Raw genomic sequence first — 16,609 nt, 5'->3', positions numbered from 1 at the left:
AGACCTCAGCGCTCACTTCCGCTTCTCTCGGCCGGGTCCCGTAGGCTAATTTTGACATAATTGCAAGTGCGCGTGCTGGCTCATTAAGTCAAAATTAGCCCATGAGCCCCTAGACTATAAGAGGGGCCCAGCCCCTTCCTCCCTTGCCTGAGCCTTGTTGTCGTTACCCTAATCTGTCTAAGCAAATGGTCTCCTAAGTGTCTTCCAGTTCCCAGTGTTTCCCGTTCCTGCTACCTGTAACCTGTATCCCATGCTATCCTGGTCAAGTGCCGTGCTGAGCTGAAGTCGTGCTGTGCTGTATACCATGCCTGTCCTGCAACACCACGCCTGGCGCCTGCCTGTTGCCTAGTCCCAGCCGAGCCTGTCTTGCTACTGTCTGAGATACCACAGGTACACTATACGAACTATAGACTGTGACCTGTGTCCTGTTGGCCAGCTGCCCTACTGTTAAGGCGGTACGGTCCAGTGGGTCAACGTACCCAACGTGACACATTAGCAGCAGAGCCTTTAGGTCCTATAAGTTGCGAGGTGGGGATCGGACTTGTTTTTCCAGTACATTTAACAGATATTCAATCAGGTTGAGATTAGGGGAAATTGGAGGCCAAGTCAACACCTTGAACTCTGTCATGTTCCTCAAACCATACGTGAACATGTTCTGCAGGGTGGCATTATCCTGCTAAAATAGGTTACTGCCATTGGTAAATACCATTGGCATGTAGGGGTCCTGCAACAGTGTTTAGCGTTGTGGTATGTTTTAAAGTAACATCCACATAAATGTTAGGACCCAAGGTTTGCCAGCAGAGCATTGCCCAGCTCATCAAGCCTCTGTTGGCTTGCCTTCTTTCCACAGTGTGTACTGGTGTCACCTCTTCCACAAATAAGCAACGCACGCGCCGTCCCCATGATGTAGAAGAAAGCGTGATTCATCAGACCAGGCAACTTTCATTTCTTTCTTACGCTTATGGATTTTATGCCTATGCTTGCCCATTTTTCCTGCTTCCATCACATCAACATCAAGACTGTTCACTTGTTGCTTAATATATCCCACCCCTTGACAGGTGCCAAAGTAACAAGATAATCAATGTTATTCACTTCACCTATCAGTGGTTTTAATGTTGTGAAAATGAAACTGTACGGAGACGCATGATCACATTAACGATTGTTTGTCCCCATACTCCCGGTCATTGCTCTGTTTGAATGGAGAAAACAAGAGCCGATCGACATGTTGTATTGTGAATTGGCGCTCGTTTTAACATGCGCGCTCTCATCTCTTCAGCTCTTGTGAGATCAATCTTGTACTCTGTCTGCAGAACTGGCAAGGGGGCGTGTCACTGCTACGGACAGTGTAAGAGCTGGGGTGCGCTTACACTGTCCGTAGCAGAGACACGCCGCCTTGCCAGTTCGGCAGACAATACAAAACTGATCTCTCGCAAGAGCTGAAGAGATGAGAGCTCCTCTCCACAGCTCTTACACTGTCCGTAGCAGTGACACGCCCTCTTGCCAGTTCGGCAGAAGACTAATCTTGAAAGCGGAAGAGTGAGAGCGTGTGCGCGCACGCACACACTCTCTCTCCTCGCTCTTGCTGTAACACTGTCCATATCTGATTGGACAGTGTCACAGCCATAGTAACACACCCCCTTGCCAGTACACGCCCCGTTGACTGTTCAGGGGGTTATTTAAATATCGGGCGCCAAATATAACGGCACCGATATCTAAATAACGGAGGGAGGTAGAAAAAAAATGTAAAGTGCCCGAGGGTTTGTGCAGCTGCACATGTATGGGGAGGTGAAAGGTTCTTTTTATGTTGGAAGGGTTCCATATTCATTTGGATGTCCAAAAGTCTCTAATTTATAACCCGAGTGACTTACACAACTGTCATTAACATATTGCTTCATTGTCCTACAAACATAATTTTTCAAAAGTTTAGGCACGGACAAAATATCCTAGTGACATATTACCTGCTTGAGAAAGGTCCGGACTAGGACTGAAACGTTGCAATCTATGATATAGGTGAATAAAAAAGTTTTCACTTTTTTGATACTACGATGTGGAGTGCTACCTATTCTTTAAATTCCTAGTGACATATTAGACATTTATGATTTGGACAGTCTTTATGATAATAAGCCCATTACCGTCCAAATGATTTTCCAGTTTCCAATTCAACCGCGATCTCTGCCCAAAACTAATTCCTTTGTCTCGGCAGATTGGTGCTGAAATGTTAAACGCCTACACTGTATAAACATCACTCCTACTGGTCCTCAGCAACACTAAACTCTTTATTGGTTTTACTTATACAATACTTTCTCTTTTAGAGAAAGACAGAGAATAATGGAAATTTATGTATCAGAGATGTTATGCTTTATAAATATTAGAAGGTGTTGTAAAAACGAATAAAGAACTGTTTGCCAGTAATTGGTCCCTCAAACAGTGAGTACAAGGAAGTCTTTATTAGTTTACAGACATTTGTAACTGCATACTCAAGGAAACCAAAGTGTATGTATATGTTGTTTTTCAACAAACCTATTGTTATGCTCTAGGTTATATGTAAAGTAATGATTACCATAGACTGGCCGGAGATGTCTAAACATATGGATGGTGTTCTAGAGAATCTTGCATATGAGGAATAGACTTGAATGCATGCCACCAAGCAGATGCCTGAAGCAACGGCTACAGACAAAATTTAGATGTACACTTAGGGTATGTGCGCACGACCTCTTTTCAGACGTAATGGAGGCGTTTTATGCCTCGAATTACGCCTGAAAAGACGGCTCCAATACGTCGGCAAACATCTGCCCATTGCTTGCAATGGGTCTTACAATGTTCTGTGCAGACGAGCTGTCATTTTACGCGTCGCTGTCAAAATACGGCGCATAAAATGACGGCTCGTCAAATGAAGTGCAGGACACTTCTTGGGACGTTTTTGGAGCCGTTTTCTCATAGACTCTATTGAAAACAGCTCCAAAAACGGCCATAAAAACGCCACGAAAAACGCTAGTTGCTCAAAAAACTTCTGAAAATCAGGGGCTGTTTTCCCTTGAAAACAGCTCCGTATTTTCAGACGTTTTTGTTTAAGCATGTGAATATATCCTTAGGCTGTGTTCACACAGAGTTTTTGCAGGAGGAAAATTCCTCCTGCAAAAACTGCTCCAGACGTTTTTTGAACACGTTTGACAAAAACTCGTCAAAACACTAGGCGAGGAGTTTTTTTCCCGTTTCTGACTGATTGAAATGGGGTTTTGGAGACGGAAACCGCCTCAAGATAGGTCATGTTGCTTCTTTTTACCGCGAAGCGGTTTTTCCGCTTGCGGTAAAAAGACTCGTCCGCCTCCCATTGAAATCAATGGGAGGCATTTTCGGGCGGTTTTTGATGAGTTTTGCGGAGCGGTTTCCGCGCCAAAAAACTAGCTTAGCATAAAACGTCTGAAAATACGGAGCTGTTTTCAAGGGAAAACAGCCTCTGATTTTCAGGCGTTTTTGAAGCAGGCAATGAAATTTGGAGCTTCTTTTGAGGCTTCTTTTCAGGCGTTTTTTGAGGCGTTTTTCATAGTGTTCAATGGAAAATCAGCTCCAAAAAACGCCTCAAGTAGTGACATGCACTTCTTAAAGGCTATGTTCACACAGAGTATTTTGGAGGAGGAATATCTGCCTCAAAATTCCGTTTGGAACTTTGAGGCAGATTTTCCTCTCCCTGCACGCCGATTTTCGCGCCGTTTTTCACCTGCGGCCATTGAGCGCCGCGGGCATAAAACACTGTGAAATACGCTTTCTCTGCCTCCCATTGAGGTCAATAGGAGGTCAGAGGCGTAAACGCCCGAAGATAGGGCAAAAAGACGCCGACGCCTCCCATTGAAATCAATGGGAGGCGTTTTCGAGCCGTTTTTGCCGAGTTTTGCGACGCGGTTTCCGCATCAAAAAACTTGGCAAAATACTCTGTGTGAACATAGCCTTATAGACCATCTGTCAGCAAAATGCTATTTGTTTTGGTGTAAATCATTATACAGTAATGTAATAAATATATTTTGCACTATGAGAAGGTTGGGTTTTTACAGCTTAATTCATGTATAGTGCAAAGCTGAGAGTTACTACAATGTCTAGGCAATAAAGACAGATTGTTACAGCTATACAGATGTTATATATATATATATATATATATACACACATACATACATACATACATACATACATACACACACAGTACTGACAGTAGGAAGTTATGGAAAAAAAATGCTGCAAAGTAAGAATACTTTAAAAATAGAAGTGTTTAAATGTATTTTGTTAATTGATAGGAAAAAAAAACTAAGGCCCCATGCACACGACCGTGTTCGGTCCGTGATATACGGTCCGCATGTCGGCTGCATGTCCCGGACCGAACACAGTGCAGGGAGTTGGGCTCCTAGCATCACACTTATCTATGACGATAGGGGTCACTGCCTGTCCGCGGAACTACTGTCCCGTACTGTAATCATGTTTTAGTGTGTGACAGTAGTTACGTGGATAGGCAGTGACACCTAGCGTCATAGATAAGTATGATGCTAGGAGCCCGGCTCCCTGTACTTTGTACGGTCCGGGACAAGCGGCCGACATGCGGACCGTATATCACGGACCGAACACGGTCGTGTGCATCAGGCCTAAGTGAATGAACAGAAGAGGAATCTAAATCAAATCAATATTTGGTGTGACTACCCTTTGCTTTCAAAACAGCATCAATTCTTCTAGGTATACTTGCACGAAGTCATGGATTTTGTAGGATTATAGTCAGGGGTATGATTAACCAATTTTACCAAACAGGTGATAATGATCATCATTTTCAAATGTAGGTTGAAACACAGTCATTAACTTTAAAAAAAATAAAAAAAAAACAGCTGAAAACTGGGGAACTCAGTTAGCAAAACTCTGCTACAAATGCGAGGTTGTGGAAGACAGTTTCATGTCACAGGTCCTCCATGGCAAGACTGAGCACAGCAACAACAACACCCAAGGTAGTTATACTGCATCATCTCCCAGACAGAGATTTGGAAGCAGAGTGGGGTTTCAAGATGTGCTGTTTAAGCTTTTTAGAAGAAGCACAAAGCAACGGGTCACGTTGAGTAAAGTAGACGCAGTGGTCAGCCAAGGAAACTTAGTGCAGCAGATCAAAGACACATCATGCTTACTTCCCTTTGAAATCGGAAGATGTCCAGCAGTGCCATCAGCTTAGAACTGGCGGGAACCAGTGGGTCCCAGGTACACCCATCTACTGTTCGGAGAAGTCTGGCCAGAAGAATTCATAGAAGAATTACGCTGAAAAAAAACATACGTTCGATGTGGAAACAAGGCCAAGCGACTCATCTATGCACAAAAACATAGGAACTGGGTGCAGAAAATGGCAGCAGGTGCTCTGGACTGATGAGTCAAAATGTGAAACGTTTGGGTGTAACAGAAGGCAGATTGTTCGCCGAAGGGCTGAAGAGTGGTACAATGAGTGTCTGCAAACAGTGAAGCTTGGTGGAGGTTCCTTGCAAGTTTGGGGCTGCATTTCAGCAAATGGAGTTGAGGATTTGGTCAGGATTAAGGCTATGTTCACACAGAGTATTTTGCCGAGTTTTTTGACGCGGAAACCGCGTCGCAAAACTCGGCAAAAACGGCCCGAAAATGCCTCCCATTGATTTCAATGGGAGGCGTCGGCGTCTTTTTCCCGCGAGCAGTAAAACTGCCTCGCGGGAAAAAGAAGCGACATGCCCTATCTTCGGGCGCTTCCGCCTCTGACCTCCCATTGACTTCAATGGGAGGCAGAGAAAGCGTATTTCGCGCTGTTTTATGCCCGCGGCGCTCAATGGCCGCGGGCGAAAAACGGCGCGAAAATCGGCGTGCAGGGAGAGGAATATCTGCCTCAAACTTCCAAACGGAATTTTGAGGCAGATATTCCTCCTGCAAAATACCCCGTGTGAACATAGCCTAATGGTGTTCTCAATGCTGAGAAATACAGGCAGATACTTATTCATAAAGCAATACCATCAAGGAAGCGTCTGATTGGCTCCAAATTTATTCTGCAGCAGCTCAACGACTCCAAACACAGCCAATGTCATTAAGAACTAACTAAAGAAGAACAGGGAGCCCTGGAAGTTATGATATGGTCCCCACGGAGCTCTGATCTCAAAATCATTGAGTCTGTCTGGGATTACATAAAGAGACAGAAGGATTTGAGGAAGCCCACATCAACAGAAGATCTGTGGTTAGTTCTCCAGGATATTTGTAACAACCTCCTTGCCTTCAAAAACTTTGTTCAAGTGTACCTAGAAGAATTGATGCTGTTTTGAAGGCAAAGGGTGGTCACGCAAAATATTGAATTGATTTTGATTTCTCTTATGTTCATTCACTTTGCATTTTGTTAAATGATAAAAAAAAAACTATTAACACCTCTATTTTTAAAAGCATTCTTACTATGCAGCATTTTTCCACAACTGCCTAAAACTTTTGCACAGCACAGCCATAACATTGAAATTACTCACAGGTTAAGTGAATAACATTGATTGCCACTTGTCAAGGGGTGGGATATATTAGGCAGCAAGTGAACAGTCAGTTCTTGAAGTTGATGTGTTGGAAGCAGGAAAAATGGGGAAAAGCAATGATTTGAGTGACTTTGACAAGGGCCAAATTCTGATGGGTAGATGTCTGGGTCAGGGCATCTCCAAAACGGCAGGTCTTGTGGAGTGTTCCCTGTTTGCAGTGGTAAATACCTACCAAAAGTGATCTAAGGAAGGACAATTAATGAACCGGCAACAGCTCGTGGGTGCCCAAGGCTTATTGATGGATGTAGGGATCGAAGGCTAGCCCATCTGGTCTGATCCCACGGAAGAGCTACTGTAAAACTTAGAACTGGCCTCAGCGATGATGCACTGATCTGGCCAGCATCACTGATGAGGCCAGTAATTTTCTGTAGTGGTCACATGGATGAAACAGGATGTCATCACTTACTGTAAAAGATAACAGACCAGCGGAGACCACCGGAGCATCGGGGGATATACCAAATGAACACTACCTTTTTGGTTATTTTAGCACATCCCCTGCTTGCAGCCTGTTTATTAAATGTCTTGGAAAACACCTTTAAATGGAAAGCATCATCATAAAATGACTGTTAAAACAGGTTATTATTATAAACATATTTTCATAAAAAATTGTTGGGTTTTTGGTTATGACTATCCACACAAAAAAAATCTTTGTACATTCCAGTGTTCACACTAGCTACTAGAGCTGTCACAATAGGCTGACACTTGTCAACTTTGCTGTATAATTGGGACAGCTAAGCAGAGTCATCTCATTAACATTAGAGGATAGGCAAGTTAATGACAGCTCTATTGCACTACTAGAGACTTACCTGAGACCAAATACCTGTAGATAGTGCCATACAGCCCCCTCCTGTAAATTATGCCATACAGCCCCCTGTAGGGAGTGCTATACAGCACCCCGCTGTAGACAGTGCTATACAGCCCCCCCTGTAGACAGTACTATACAGCGCCCCCTGTAGACAGTACTATACAGCGCCCCCCTGTAGACAGTACTATACAGCGCCCCCTGTAGACAGTACTATACAGCCCCCCTGTAGACAGTGCTGTACAGCGCCCCTAGTAGACAGGGTTATACAGCCTCCCTATACAGTGCTATACTTTCAAGTATCACAAAGAGGGACAATCGATGCAGTGCACAGCGGCAATTTTTTTCTTTTAAACCACGCCTCTAATCCCACCCAATCCCGGCTCATACACACCCGATTCAGCCCACACAGTATCATGCTCCTATAGTGCCTCCACACAGTATAATATACTTATAGATGCCACCATACTGTATAAAGCCAACACAGATGCCCCCATGCAGTATAATGCCCACACAAATGCCCCATACAATATAATGCCCACACAGAAACTCCCTTGCAGTTCAATGCCCAAACAAATTCCCCCATGCAGCATAATGCCACCCATAGCTGCCCCATACAGTATAATGCCCCCAAACAGTATAATGCCCACACAGATGCCCCCACCCAGTAAAATGGGGGGCTATATATATATATAGCTGCCCCAGACAGTATAATGCCCCATAGCTGCTTCCACAGTATAATGCTCCCCATAGCTGCACCCCACACAGTATAATGCTCCCCATAGCTGCACCCCACACAGTATAATGCCCCCCATAGCAGCCCCAACAGTATAATACCCCAAACAGTTTAATGCCCCACATAGCTGCCCCACACAGTATAAATTTCCCCATAGCTGCACCCCACACAGTATAATGCCCCCATAACTGCCTCCACAGTATAATGCCCCCCATATCTGTCCCCACAGTATAATGCCCCATAGCGGTCCCCACAGTATAATGCCTCCATACAGTATAATGCCCCCCATAGCTGCCCCCCCAGCATAATGCCCCCATAGCTTCCCCCTGACAGTATAATGCCCCCCATAGTTACCCTCACAGTATAATGCCCCCATACAGTATAATGCCCCCCATAGCTTCCCCCACAGTATAATGCCACCCATAGCTGTCCCCACATTATAATGCCCCCCATACAGTATAATGCCCCCATAGCTGCCCCCACAGTACAAGGCCCCCCATAGCTGTCCCCACAGTATAATGCCCCCCATAGCTGCCCCCATAGTATAATGCCCCCCATACCTGTCCCCACAGTATAATGCCCCCATACAGTATAATTTCCCCCATAGCTGCCCCACAGTATAATTCTCCCCATAGCTGCCCCCACAGTATAATGCTCCCATACCTGTCCCAACAGTATAATGCCCCCCATACAGTATAATTCCCCCCATAGCTGCCCCCACAGTATAATGCCCGCCATATAGTATAATGCCCTTATAGCTGCCCCCACACAGTATAATGCCCCCCATATAGCAAAATGCTCCTATATCTGCCACCATATCAGCCCCCCTTCCCTACCCAGTATAGAGCCCCCATAAGTGCATAATCTAAAAATAATAACATAATTACTTACCTATCCCTGTTCCCACGACGGGTGGAGTATCCTTCTTCTCCGGTCTGTGCTGTGAGTGACTCAGAGCAGCCAGGCGCGCCTGCCTGCGCCGAGCCGCTCACGGCAGAGTGGATGCTGGAGGAAGGTGCCATTAGCTCCTTGCTCCAGCAATACAGTAGCCTATGGCAGAGCAGGGAGATACCTCCCCGCTCTGTCATAGTGTTCAATAGTGTCTGCATCCAAAGGACGCAGACACTATTGAATATGGCGTCGCTACCGCTGTAGCAGCCATAGCGGCTGCTAGCGGAGCCGCCGGGCTATGGCTGCTACAGCGGTAGTTGCGCCACTGCTATACACTATACAGACAGATAAGCATCTCAGGCGGAGGGACTGTACTCCATCACTTCCTGGAGTCTGTTATAATATATGACATTTCTCTGTGAATTCACTCCCATTCATTTCAGCTGCCATAAAGCACATACACCCTGCTGTATTGCCTATACAGACAATACAGGATGGAAGTGTGTGCCTCCAATATAGTCGCCCCCAGGAAAGATTTTTAAAAATAAAAAATAAATAAGAGAGACTGAGAATGTTATCACTGTATTAATTTAAGTTGCTTTTAGAAGGGTCACTACAGTAAAAGTAACAGATTTCTATTAGATGTTGGAACCATTCTTCAAATTATTATACATTTCACACTGGAAGAATTCTATTTCAGAAAGCAACTGCCTATCAGTTGATCACTCCTTTTCAGATTTCCATGACTTGTATGATTGTGATTCCTACGTGTTAAAAGTCTTTACATAACTCCGCAAACGAAATTTGCATTATAAAAGTTAAAATGTGAAAAACAAAGTTCATTTCTGGATTCCTAATAAAATGGTTTTGAAATGCAAGCATTGAATATAGCTGTCATAATTGAGACAATTTATCACATAAATCAAGATCTATTTAACCTTGACTTCTGTAATATGCCCACACAGTGTTTTTGTGTCTCACAGTAAGTTTAATATTAAATCTCAAGGAGTAAAAATTCAGCAGAGATTATAGCAAGGTAATGATTTATAAGTGTTGAGTGTCTTAGTCGGTTCGGATTTCTTTGTACAGCAATCTATATATATCTATAAAAAAAATGCACAAATTAGTTATGAAAGCAGTGCAGCAAAATATGCTGAATTACTGGAAGGGATTTGCTAGAGCATATCACCTACAATAGCAAGTGAAGTTATAATGTATAGTCTTACTATAAATTGACATTTAGGATTACTATCTCTACATTAACTGCTGACATAACAGCAAGACTACCAAAGTATAAATTATAACTACCTTATCAGCAGTCCAGATTTTGATTTAATTCTATCTTATTTTTATCGAATCAGAGGCATAATTTTAACCCCCCAGTGAGCACCTCCGCCTTCCGTTAAGTGTCTTTACACCGTGGCTTTACAGGACAAAAAATAAAGGGATGTCCGCTTGATCTTAAATTGTATGTTCACATATGGTGAATATAGTAGAAAGTTCATAATAGAGTACTGAACTGGGTCTTTCTGATAATACACAGCCTACGGTCAGGAGCCATGAAGGGCAGCATGTAACAACCTAATGAAGAATTTGCAGGTTAACAGCGGTGAATTTGATATTTGTACCCTGAACCATGGAACAGTTAAAAAAAATTTCGACCACACATCAAATGAACTACTAAAATAACAGCATCGATAGTTACCTCTCGTAATACTTTCATTATATAATCAAAATTGCATTGGGAAGTAGGCAGACAAATAATAAACTTACAGATGTAGCCAATCTAGTGGGGATCACAGAGCCATTTTTTTTTTACAGTACCAGCTTTAATTAGAATTCAGACTTTAATATCCTTTTTGTTTAAATGTATTATACTGAAAAATAATTTTATATAAAGTCACCTGCAAGGTGAGCGAAGAAACAGGGCAAACATTATCATGTGTAGACCCCATAACAAAGTCTGAAACTGCTACATTATAGACAGTCTCTAGATCACACAAGTCAAACAAAAGGCCCGCGGGCCGAATCTGGCCCGCCAGCTCATTTTATGTGGCATGCGAGGTCCGCTGCATGTAAATACCTGAATCAAGTTTTTACATGCAGCGCCACAACAGCAAAAACCAGTCTGCAAAAACAGGTGTTTTTTTTCTGCAGCTTGTAGTTTCCGCCAAAAAAAAGCACCGTCCGGTATTTCGTTAAATTCTCCCGGAACATTGCACTGCCCATGTCCTAAAAAGGGCATGCGCAGTGCAAAGGGAAGAGTAGGCGGCAGCGGGCATATTTTGAATCTGAAAATATGCAGGCCGCGGCCAAGTGAGTAAGTCTGAGTGAGGTCGGTGCCGGGAGTGGACCGCTCCAGTCAGCTGACCTCACTTCAGTGACGTGGGGTCAGGTGACTGACTCGGGTCAGGTGATTGGACTGGTTCATTCCCGAGCCGGCACCGACCTCACTCAGACATGTGACCTGCTGCTAAATGTAAAGGTATGTTCACACAACCTATTTTCAGTCGTTTTTTGGGCCGTAAACGTCCCGAAAAACAGCTGAAAAATCGGAAGCAGAATGCCTACAAACATCTGCCCATTGATTTCAATGGGAAAAACGCCGTTCTGCTCCGACAGGCCATTTTCTTACGAGGCCGTTTTGAAAAATCGCCACGTAAAAAACGCCCGCAAAAGAAAAGTGCATGTCACTTTGTGTGGCACTCTCTACAAAGAAGGGCTGTTTGGCACTCTCTACAAGGGGGGGCTTTGGGGCACTCTCTATAAGGGAGGCTGTGGGGCATTCTGTACAAGGGGTGAATGTGGGGCACTCTGTACAAGGGGGGGCTGTGGGGCACTCTGTACAAGGGGGGCTGTGGAGCACTCTGTAAAATGGGAGGCTGTGAGGCACTCTGTACAAGCGGGGGCTGTGGGCCACTCTATACAAGGGGGGCTGTGGGGCACTCTGTACAGGGGGGGCTGTGTGTAGCACTCTTTACAAGGGGGGCTGTGGGGCACTCTGTACAAGGGGGGGGCTGTGTGTGGCACTCTGTACAAGGGGGGCTATGGGGCACACTGTACAAGGGGGGGGGGCCTTATGGTTGTCTTCAAAGGGCTGATTGTAATTGTAAGACTGCATAAATGTAACTACTCCTTAACATTTAAGCGAGCTGTTACATTTATACAGTCTTAGGCCGGATTCACAGTGATATACGGTCGGCAGGTTGGCCGTATTTCCCGGACCGAACACAGTGCAGGGAGCCGGGCTCCTAGCATCGTCGTTATCTATGACGCTAGGAGTCGCTGCCTCTCCACGAAACTACTGTCCCGTACTGAAAACATGTTTTCAGTATGGGACAGTTTTGCCGCAGCGAGGCAGCGACTCCTAGCATCATAGATAACGATGACGATAAGAGCCCGGCTCCCTGCAGTGTGCTCAGTCCGGGAACTACTGCCGACATATGGACCGTATATCACGGACTGAACACGATCGTGTGAATCCGGCCTTACAATTACAATCGCCCCTTTGAAAACAACCATAAGGCTGATGTGGCCCTCGGTGAAAATGAGTTTGACACCCCTTCTTTAGATTGTTCAGATATTTCTGATATAATTGAATCCATTTACCAATTATTTCTATTAATGCAGAAACTTATGATACTGCTAGAAATCAGAAGGGTTAACATTGCCATCAAACACCACAATTTAATAATGCAGATAGCCAGATATTTACCAACACATGACACATATGATGTTTTTCTAGTGTAAAGACATACAATACCATTCAGATAATACTATCATCTGTACAGAAAACTAAGCTTAAAAACTCACCTGTGTACAGCAAAACAGGAGCAGACGGTCTGTACATGCCAGATAGTCCTCAGTTTATAAACCAATTATAGATACCAAAGGTTAACTTATAAGAATGGGCAAAGGTTGTCTTGGTCACATGCCACAATTTAATATTTACGCAGTGTGGCATACAGAGACAGCATTACTATTATTACTATCCCCAGTCACTGCCAAGAATCAATAACCAACAGAACATTCTGGTTAATTGCACAAACCGTTAACTTTTAAACCATCATACACTATATGGTTAAAAGTATGAGGGCAACCCTTCTAATAGGTGGGTTTGGCCATTATAAAACTGGAATTGACAGCTTCTACATGCTGCCAAACCCTATACAGAACCATATATACATTGATGCAGAGGAATGCTTGTGAATCCATGCTCTTCTGCATCAATTTATATAAAACTATAAGTAGTTCTGTACAGTGCCCCCGTCTATCATATGCTGCACCACATGGCTAAGTTTACATGTAGCGTATACACTGCAGAATTTCCGTCCGGATTTTCTATGCGCCAATTCTGCAGTGTATTACAGAAGAGGCAAATCTCATCCAAACACTGCATAAGAAATACACAGAAAAGAAGTGCGGAAATTGACCTGTGGTGCAAATGTCAATTGTTATTGCGAAAAAAGCTGCAGTTTCCGAACACAAAAATTCTGCAGTGTTTACGCTACATGTGAACTGAAAGGTTTTACGAAAAACTCAGCTCTTTCATCGCAATTTACAATACCACAGTTTCCATAATACAAGGCCGTATTGCGGATCAGTGATGAGAATATAGAACCATAATACGGCACGCATGGTCTGCTATGTTTTTCCAATCTTATAACATTATTCATAAGGAATCCATGAGAAAATATAATCATGACATTCTCCATTGCACGGCGTATGTGTCACGACCATGGGGAATGTGGACCCACTGGGCCGCTCTGCCGTAACGGAGTAGCAACTGGCCAAACAAATATATATAACAGTCACTTGGTCGAGGATACCTGGGTGACAGGGCGGTGACAGGTAGCTGGAAGCTGTCTTGTGCTGAATTATCGGAAGCTGTCTTGTGCTGAATTATCGGAAGCGGTCTTGTGCTGAATTGTCGGAAGCTGGCTGGTGCTGGATTATCGGAAGCTGTCTTGTGCTGAATTATCGGAAGCTGGCTGGTGCTGGATTATCGGAAGCTGTCTTGTGCTGAATTATCGGAAGCTGTCTTGTGCTGAATTATCGGAAGCTGTCTTGTGCTGAATTATCGGAAGCTGGCTGGTGCTGGATTATCAGAAACTGGTTGGGGCCGGATTATCAGATGCTGTTTTGTGCTGGATTATCTAAAGCTGTTTTGTGCTGGATTATTGGACTCGTCAAGGACACAGAACAGGGATACTGAAGTCGTCAGAGACACTGGATATAGGAACAGGTTATGGAACCTTTGCAGATTAACATAAGGTTAGCAACAACATTGCTCAGGCTCTGGGGAAAGGGGCAGGGTCACTTATGAGGGCCAGGGTGCACAGGGATAGGCTGGGATCCATTTTACTGGTGCGTGCGCACCCAACGGGACAGACAGGGAGAGAAAGCAGAGGGCAGAGCGTGCCGGAATAGAGTCGAATAGAGTCCTGTGGCTGCCGGTAAGAGTGGGATGCTGGCGGTCCACGGCCGCGGGCATTACAGTGTGACAGAGGTATTCTACCTTAAAAGTATACTATATAGACAAAAGTATTGAGACACATACAGAAGCTTTTATGAGATCCCATTCTAAATCCATAGGCATTCATATGGCGTTGGTACCCCTCTACAGCTAAAACAGCTTTTACTTTTCTGGGAAGGCTTCCTACAAGATTTTGGAGTTTTTCTGTGGGAATTTTTGCCCATTCATCCAGAAGAGCATTTGTGAGGTCAGACAATGATGTTGTATGAGATGGCCTCACTCGCAATCTATGTTCTAGTTCATCCTAAAGGGGATGAACTAGATGGGGCTGTCAGGGCTCTGTGCGGGCCAGTCAAGTTCTTCCACACCAAACTCACCCAACCATGCCTTTATGGACGTTGCTTTGTGCACTGGGGCACAGTCATGCTGGAACAGAAAAGGGCATTCCCCAAACTGTTCCCACAAAGTTGTCAATTATCGAAAATGTCTTGGTATGCGGAAGCATTAAGATTTCCCTTCACCGAAACTAAGGCCAACCTTTGAAAAACAAATCTACAGCATTGTCTCCAAACTTTACAGTTGGCACAATGCAGTCAGGCAGGTAACGTTCTCGTGGAATTTGCCAAACCCAGACTCGTCCATCAGACTGGCAGATAGAGAAGGGTGATTCTTCACTACACAGAACACGTTTCCACTGCTCCAGAGTCCAGTGGTGGCATGCTTTACACCACTCCATCCGACGCTTGGCATTGTGCTTGGTGATGTAAGGCTTGCATGCCCTGCTCAGACATGGAAACCCATGCCATGAATCTCCCGGCACAGATTTTGAATGTGCGATTCTTTCACAAATGTTTGCATAGCTAGGTGCTTGATTTTATACACCTGTGGCAATGACGCTGAATAAAACACCTAAATTCAATAATGAAGAGGTGTGTCCCAATACTTTTGCCCATATAGTGTATATGTGCCTATAGCAGGTTTTGGGTGCTAGATTACTCTACCATATTTGTAGATGCAGTTTTTCATGTGATACTGTGTGCATTTCTTTTTTTTTTAAGATGTGTCTGTTGACATATTGACTGTTTCCAATAGAAACCAGTAGAATTGTAAATGCAGCTGTGCACTATGATAAGGCTATGTACACATCACGTCTTTGGTCTATGTTTAGCGTATTCACTGGGAAAAGTTCCTAATGTATTTATGAAAAACATAGGCTATGACGAATGCTTAACAGCCGGCATTCATTAACTATTACGGGATATATTTAATGGGTACGAAATGTACTCTCATGACCTATACGCTAAATGGATACCATTATAGCCTATTGGTGATGGATGCCGTTGTTAGCCATCTGTCACTGGCAACAGTTACGCATAGGCAGGGCCACACCGTCCATGAGGTGAGATGAGCTTCTCGCCTCAGGCGACGGCCTGCTGCCTCTCCTGCACTAATTGTACCTGCGTCTATAGGGCACAGATACAATTACATGCATAAGCATTGAATGGCCCATTCAGCGCCTTACAAAAGCGTAAGCGGCGTTCAGCACCAGCAGGCCTGCTCTCTTTTGAAGGATGGAGAGGGAACAGGATCAAGTTGAGTATGTAATTTTTTTTCCACTTAAAAGTGTGAGTGGCATTATCTACGAGGGTGGGAGCTATATGTGGGGCACTATCTACAGGGGAGGCTATATGTGGGACACTCTACAGGGGGGGCTATATGTGGGGCACTATATACATGGGTAGGCTATATGTGGGGCACTATCTACAGGGGGGCTATATGTGGGGCACTATATACAGGGGGTGCTATATGTGGGGCACTATCTACAGGGGTGGCTATATGTGAGGCACTATCTACAGGGGGTTATATGTGGGGCACTATCTACAGGGGCGCTATATTTGGGGAACTATGTACAGGGGGGCTATATGTGGGGCACTATCTACAGGGGGGCTATATGTGGGGCACTATCTATAGGGGGGCTATATGTGGGAACAATCTACGGGGGGGGCTATATGAAGAGCGCTATCTACAGGGGGGGCTATATTTGAGGCACTATCTAAAGGGGGGCTATATGTGGGGCACTATCTACAGGGGGCTGTATGTGGGCCACTCTCTACAGGGGGGCTGTATGTGGGCCACTATCTACAGGGGATCTATGT

General features: G+C 44.5%; 1 protein-coding gene across 1 annotated transcript in view; it reads right to left on the bottom strand.

Annotated features, from left to right (window-relative positions):
* The window catches only part of DAO (D-amino acid oxidase), a 100,794-nt gene extending 87,944 nt beyond the window's left edge, over positions 1-12,850 (bottom strand). The window contains exon 1 of the mRNA XM_075830395.1: positions 12,791-12,850. The gene's annotated coding sequence lies outside the window, so the exon portion shown is untranslated. The remainder of the gene's footprint in view (positions 1-12,790) is intronic.
* Positions 12,851-16,609: the final 3,759 nt, after the last annotated feature.

The sequence above is a fragment of the Rhinoderma darwinii genome, chromosome 1, assembly GCF_050947455.1.
Source record: "Rhinoderma darwinii isolate aRhiDar2 chromosome 1, aRhiDar2.hap1, whole genome shotgun sequence".
Lineage (NCBI taxonomy): Eukaryota > Metazoa > Chordata > Amphibia > Anura > Rhinodermatidae > Rhinoderma > Rhinoderma darwinii.
Note: the sequence above shows the minus strand (reverse complement) of the source record. Positions and strands in the feature narration are given on the sequence as shown.